The 6987-nt window shown below is 38.1% G+C and overlaps 1 non-coding gene across 1 annotated transcript; it reads right to left on the bottom strand.

Moving 5' to 3' along the window:
- Positions 1-4905: 4905 nt before the first annotated feature.
- Positions 4906-5012, bottom strand: LOC141603068 (small nucleolar RNA R71). The gene has a single exon (XR_012524966.1). It is a non-coding gene; the product is annotated as a small nucleolar RNA R71 (small nucleolar RNA).
- Between the last annotated feature and the right edge of the window lie 1975 nt (positions 5013-6987).

Raw genomic sequence — 6987 nt, 5'->3', positions numbered from 1 at the left:
CCCATTACTTTGTTATATCCAAATGGGTTGTTGGGACAATATTGAACCCCATTGAAGTGAACTAGATTAACATAGTATTCGCCCCTGGTTACTTAAAGGAGGTGACGTCTCAAAGTGACTAGAGTGTGATGTGATTGATGGCAAGTTCAAGTTCCATAGGGTCATATGAGATGACTAGTCGATCACATTGGCAGACTGTATAGGACACTCTGTCGGGCAGAGACCGCTTACAGAGTTCTGGAAATTCATAAAGCCTGGTCGTGGCAAGAGCTACTATAGTATTCTTATGAGTCAATTCTTTTGACTAGAAACTATTCGCCCAAGTTGGCACAAATTTCTAAATGGCTTTAATTTATTCTCTGCAACTATCGTAACTGAGGTCAAATGAGTGTATTTTGGGTCATGATGAACTGTGGCTATACGAAGGGAATGGTGCGATAGGAATTGTCCACCCCCTTGTCAGGATTGTTTGAAATCTCAGGGCCACTCGAGGAGGCCACGCTCGGAAGGTATCTACGGTAGATAATTCCGGTCAGACAGTTACTCTCCAAATCGAGGAAACCACTTAAGATATGATCAAATGCAAGTACGACCTGCGAGACACCTTGCATTGAGTGGGAGATTGTAATAGGACAAGAGAATTAGTGACGCACACTTGTCTCGGACAAGTGGGAGATTGTTGGCGTATGTCTCCTCAACAATAGTGCGATCACATGTTCAAATCTCAAATTAAGAATGCGTAAGGGATGATTCATTTATATAGTCAACTGATCAACATTAATGAGTAATGATTGGCTAACTAGAGTTTGACATTACTGTCGTTTGACGGTGGTGATCAGTTGATCCCTTAAGGTCACAGCTATAGGACAAGTCCCTTAATAGACAAATTGATTAATTGTATGACGATACAAGTTAATCAATTCCTTAAAATTGAACAAATTATTTGTGAGAGAGAATATTTATATCTTTTTTTAATTTGATTAAATAAGATTTATTTTAGTAATTAAAATATTTTATTACTAAAATTGATTATTGTTTATGAAACAATTGAGATAAGAATGAATGGTTAATTATAATTACAATATGTTGTGAATTATAATTATATGACTCATTTTATTTATGTGATCAAGAATCACTAGTCAATTTGTTGTATGTAAATTAATTAATTTATAAAATGATATTTATTTGATAAATATGCATTAAATTAATTAATAACATGTAACATACTACATATGACATATTGTGTGACAAGTGACAAATTGACAAAATAAAATGGTAATCTATTTTATACATATGGACCGAAATGGAGGAGGTTGTAGTGGATTATGGTTGATTTATTTTATGAGATAAAATAAATATAATCATACCTAGTCTAACTAGCCTTACACACCTACCCTAACTAGTCTTTCACATGCTATTTCTTGTGAAGAACAAAAGGTAAAGTAAGAGCCATGCATTGGCTTTGTGTACCCTCCAAAACCGGCTCCCCCCTTAGTAAATAGAGATGTTATTTTCTCTATTTCATTTTATTCATGCATTCATCATTCTTATTATCTCCTTCTCTCACAACTCTCTCTAAAACTTGTTTTAGAAAACATTAGATTGTTCATCCAAAAATTCTAATAACAATAAAGGATTACTAGTGTAGTCATAAGAGTATTATTAGAATTATTTTAAGGATACTACTATATTAATCTAGTTAATTAATATATTAGTTTAAGAGATTTGTTTTGGGTGCAATCAAGAGAAGGATCTCTACATTGGGATTTTGGAGGATTATCCATTACATTTAAGCTCAAGAATAAATAAGGAAGGTGACCTTATTTGTGCCCTTATTTTCGAGCCATTTAACAATGTAAGGGACATTGTTTTTCTCATTTAATCACTTATTTAGTTATGCATGCACTAGATCTAATGAACTCACATTAATATGTTAATTAGTTCACTATTAGAAGAGTCTAATAATAGGTTAATAAACCTAACAATAATGCTATGTAAAAATGCAAATTGTCATTTTGGATTTTCAAGTGGGAACATATCATCACCTTGGTGTTGCTAAGGTGGAAATAGTCCTTAAATTTTACAAGGACACTGGCAAAGGTCAAAACATCAATGATTATTGTTGAGCCTAATATTTCACACTACCGTCAGGCTAGAACTCAGCCTCAGCAATACCGTTCAAGCTAGTTCAATTTAACAGTCCAGGCAAGGAGACAGGCTAGAAGACTATATCAGACGGACAGGACATCATACTGAAAATACTGATCAGGGTACAACTCAGGTCAGGCCTTATTATAAGTCAGCACAGTACAGCAGTACAGTAGGCATTGTCAGGGTACAGCAGTACAACAGGCATTGTTAGGGTACAACAGACATAGTCAGGCTTGCGTACAAAGTAGTTTAGCCTGACAGGCATTGGTATAGGCCATGAGAGGTATTGATGTGACCATAATTGGCGCATATTTAGCCCCCGAATTAGCCTTGTTTCCATGCTTTTTAGTGCTTATTTGGGTCATTTCTTATCTTTAGTTCTTTGTTTTGCATATTCTTTGAGATTTTGATCCCTTGGTAGGAAAGGAGTAAGAATCTTGCATTTTCATGGCAAAACGAGACTAAATTGATCGAATTCGATGACCAAGCATCAAGGAGAGACAAGATTAGAAGGCCTTTGTACATATCATAGTAGAAGAGCAATGTTGAGGAAAGATCCTTGAGTCCCCAAGGAAATCCCCAAGGAATTTATGAAGAAAAGGGAAGAAAAGAAGAAGTTACTATGCTGACTGACAATCCGAGCGGATTTCCAGCAATCCGCCCGTCCAGCCCCTGCACAATCCGAGCGTCCCGTACCTGAATTCGCTCGGATTCCCCCTCAACAATCCGTCCGGATTCCCCAGAATCCGCTCGGATTCCATCGCCCAAATCCGGCCGTCCCGACCCTATTCCGCCCGGATTTCTTCACAGCACGGATTGCCTTCTTCAAGCTACGAAAAGAGAAGCCCTTCTCTCAGAAAATATCGGGTCCTCCTTGCTCAACTTAAAAATTATAATTACTAGTTTAGCCCTTAGTTAACCCTAATGCATCCTCCCTAATTTTCACTATAAATACCCCGTTAGGCTAATTAGAGGAGCATGTTCTTCTTATCAATAATTAGTGTAGTTAATATCAATCAAAACTCTCTTCAATATTGTAATCAAGTATTAATCAAGTTTTAACCAAGTTTTAGTTCTTTAATCTCTCTTTTGTTCATCCTTTATTTTGGGTAATTGAAGATTATTTGGGTTATTATTGGGAGATTGACAACCTCTCAATCTAGCATTCAAGTACTTCTATTATTCTTGCTTTATTATTGGAATCATTAGTAGGTATAATCTCTTAATCCCTTTTTAATTATTGTTAATTACTTTCATTTATTCATCATGCTTCATATTGTTAGTATGATTGACAACCTTGCTAGCATGATCAACATGATAATGAGTGAGTAGTCTCTTAGCTAGGGTTAATGGGTGATTAGGGGAAACTAACATGGGGAATGATTCATGCTTAAATTAATATGCTTTTATGCTTTATTTGCTTGCTTGTTTTGATCTCAACTCATGCACATGTTATACTTGATGAAATGCTAAGCCTATGAATCCTTGCATTTACTATCATCTCCTATCTTTTCAATGAGACTTGTAAGACATAACCCAACTCGAGTCTCATTAGACCATGCATGTTGTTGAGTAGGGAAGATTAAGTCGACTTGTAGGTGTTGTACAATCTAATTGATTCGGCTCCGGGACCCAAACTTTCCTAGGATTGTAAGATATAACCCAACTCAATCCATCACAACAATAATTGCTTGCTTATAATTTGAGAACATGTTTGTATGATCATATCCCATGATTCCCCTATGATCCCATGACACCCTAGTGCCTTTAATCAATTGTTTACACCCCCTTTTTATTCATCTTGCTTGCTTATTTTCATTGTTATTCTAGTTTAGTAACCTTCTACATCAACCCAATTTGTGACACCCCTTAGACACCGCTAGTTACAATAGAAATCTCATTTCAACTCTCGTCCCTTAGGATCCGACCTTTACTTGCCTCTTTACTAATTGTAGAGTTGCTTGTTAAGCTATAAATTGTGTTTTGATTCGACCGTGACCAACGACTACATCTATTTATTTGTGAATACGAAACGGACCGATCAAAAATGGCGCCGTTGCCGGGGACGGTGTTTGTTTGACTTAGATTTCTTTTTATTGTTATTAGTTGTGTCTTTCTTCACCTTGAGGAAGTAACACTCCTCAAGGTTTGTTCTAATTGTTTTTGAGTTGTTTGATATTTTGCATGTCTAGAAGGTTACAAAGTGATTTGTTACCTTTTGACCGTGAAATCGAAAGAACCTTGACGAACAATAGGAGACTTGTTAGGAGGAATTTGAGAGGTGTTGGTGAAATTGTTCAACCCACTAGTGAGTTTGTCAATCCTTTCGCAATAGAAGGAGAAGAAAACCCATTACACAATACCCCACAAAATCCACCTACAATGCCAAAATTCTCGTCACACTCCGTACCCACCGAGGATAATCTACCAAATGGTACTCCTACACCGCAACATCTCACCGGAAATTTTATTGCCAAGTCCGCCTTCATCCAACTAGTTGAGAGGAGCCAATTTGGGGGGATGCCTAGTGAGGATCCTCATTCTCATATGGAAACCTTTTGCGATTATTGTGATGCTATCTCTCAAACGGGCGTGACTCAAGACCAAATTAGATGGGTCTTATTTCCTTTTTCCTTAATCGGCACCGCAAAGCAATGGTTGAAGGGCCTTGATAAGGCCACCCTTGGAATAGATTCTTGGAAGAAGTTGGCTCTAGCTTTCTACAAAAAATTCTACCCACCGGAAAAGACCAACATGCTAAGAGCTCAAATTACGGGTTTTAAGCAAAGGGATGAAGAGTCTTTGTATGAAGCTTGGGAGCGGTTTAAAGGTATTTGTCGCTCATGTCCTCACCATGGACTTAGCGAATGGTTTTTGGTGCAACAATTTTGGAATGGTTTATATGAAGATTCTAGGAACATTCTCAATATGGGATCTAATGGAATGTTCACCGAAGTTGATGACAATCAAACATGGAACAAGATTGAGGAAATGGCGGTCCATAACTCACAATATAGTAGACCTCGCAAGGCTACTAGAGGAGGAAAGCATGAAGTGGACTTCGTTACTCAATTGGGTGCTCAACTTAGTGCTCACATTGACACAATCAACTTGAAGTTTGAACAAGCTATGGCTAGACTTGAGGAAAACTCAAAATCATCGAAGCATCATGTCAATGCCATGACGGCATCCTCATCAATCCCATGTGGGATATGTGAGAATTGTGGAACTTTGGGTCATGACCCAAGTGAGTGTAGGGGAACAACCGAACAAGTTAATGCTTTCCAAGCTTACAAGAGTGGTACCCTTTATTCCAATTTTTACAATGAGAACACCAAGTTCCATCCAAATCTCTCATACAAAAGCCAAAATGTTCAAAACCCTCAAATAACATACACTCCACCACCCATGAGAAATCAAAATCAAAGACCCTTTTACAATCAAAACCAAGGTTACCAAAATCAAAATCCATACAATCACCAAAATGACCAAGGTTTTGATGTCCAAAAAGCGGTCCTCCAAATGCAAAAGAATCAACAAGAATTTTTCACCCAAATGCAAAAAGATAGCCAAGCAAAGGAAACCACCATCAACAACATTCTAGCTCACACCAAGATGTTGGAAACACAATTGACTCAACTAGCATCTTCAAGTTCACAAAGACAAAAGGGGCAATTACCACCTCAAAGTAATCCCCCTAAACATGAAACGGTTAGTGCCATTCACTTGAGAAGTGGTACAAGGTATGAAGCACCAAAGAAGCAAGTTGAGGATGAAGTTATGGAAGCTAGTAAAAAGGAAGAAATTGTGCAAAACTCCAAAGATGGAGAATCAACAAAAGAAGAAAGTTCAAAGAAAAGTGAAGACAAGGCCAAAGAGAAGGAGCCCATTGTGATTAGACTTCCTTTTCCAAGTCGTCAAGCCAAGCCCAAATTTGATGATCAACTTGGAAAGTTCATGGAAATTGTGAAGAATTTAGAAGTCTCAATTCCTTTCACGGAATTAATCAATCACGTTCCGGCCTATGCGAAGTATATGAAAGATATCCTCACAAAGAAGAAGTCGATCCGGAAACTTGAGACTATCGCCTTCACTAAGGTGAGTAGTGCAATACTTTAAGGGAGTTCACCTCCAAAGTTAAAGGATCCGGGAAGCTTCTCAATACCGTGTACCATTGGCGACACAACGATCAACAAAGCCTTATGTGATCTAGGGGCTAGTGTGAGTGTCATGCCGTACTCGGTAAGTAAAAGGTTGGGGATGGGAGAGCTTAAATGCACTAACATCACACTCCAAATGGCCGATAGATCGACGAAGACACCGTTAGGAATATGGGAAGATGTCGCCGTGCGAATTGGGAAGTTTTTCATCCCGGTGGACTTTGTCATTGTTAATATGGAGGAAGATTCCAACATTTCAATCATCTTAGGAAGACCTTTCCTACACACCGCCGGTGCGGTGATTGATGTGAAACATGGAGAGCTCACTCTAGAAGTGGGAGATGAAAGCATAACTTTTAATCTTGACAAGACTATGAGAGCTCCTCGTTTGCATGAGCCGTGTTTCATGATTGATCATTATAGCCGAAAAGATGAAAGGAAGAAATCGGAACTCCAATGGAGGAGGAAAGTTGAAGATGCTCCATTCAAAGAGCAAGTGAATTATGACAAGGAGAGCTTGCAAAGCTCATCAAAATCAACCAAGGAAGAAGAGGATGGCCTCATTGGCCAAGAGAAGAAATTGGGAGAGTTGTCTCCATCTAAGCAAGAGATTTTCAATGATCAACTCAATGAAGTTTGTGGTCTTTGGGACGACGATTTTGAAGGGATTTTTAAT

Source organism: Silene latifolia, chromosome 9 (genome assembly GCF_048544455.1).
Source record: "Silene latifolia isolate original U9 population chromosome 9, ASM4854445v1, whole genome shotgun sequence".
NCBI classification, from domain to species: domain Eukaryota; kingdom Viridiplantae; phylum Streptophyta; class Magnoliopsida; order Caryophyllales; family Caryophyllaceae; genus Silene; species Silene latifolia.
Note: the sequence above shows the minus strand (reverse complement) of the source record. Positions and strands in the feature narration are given on the sequence as shown.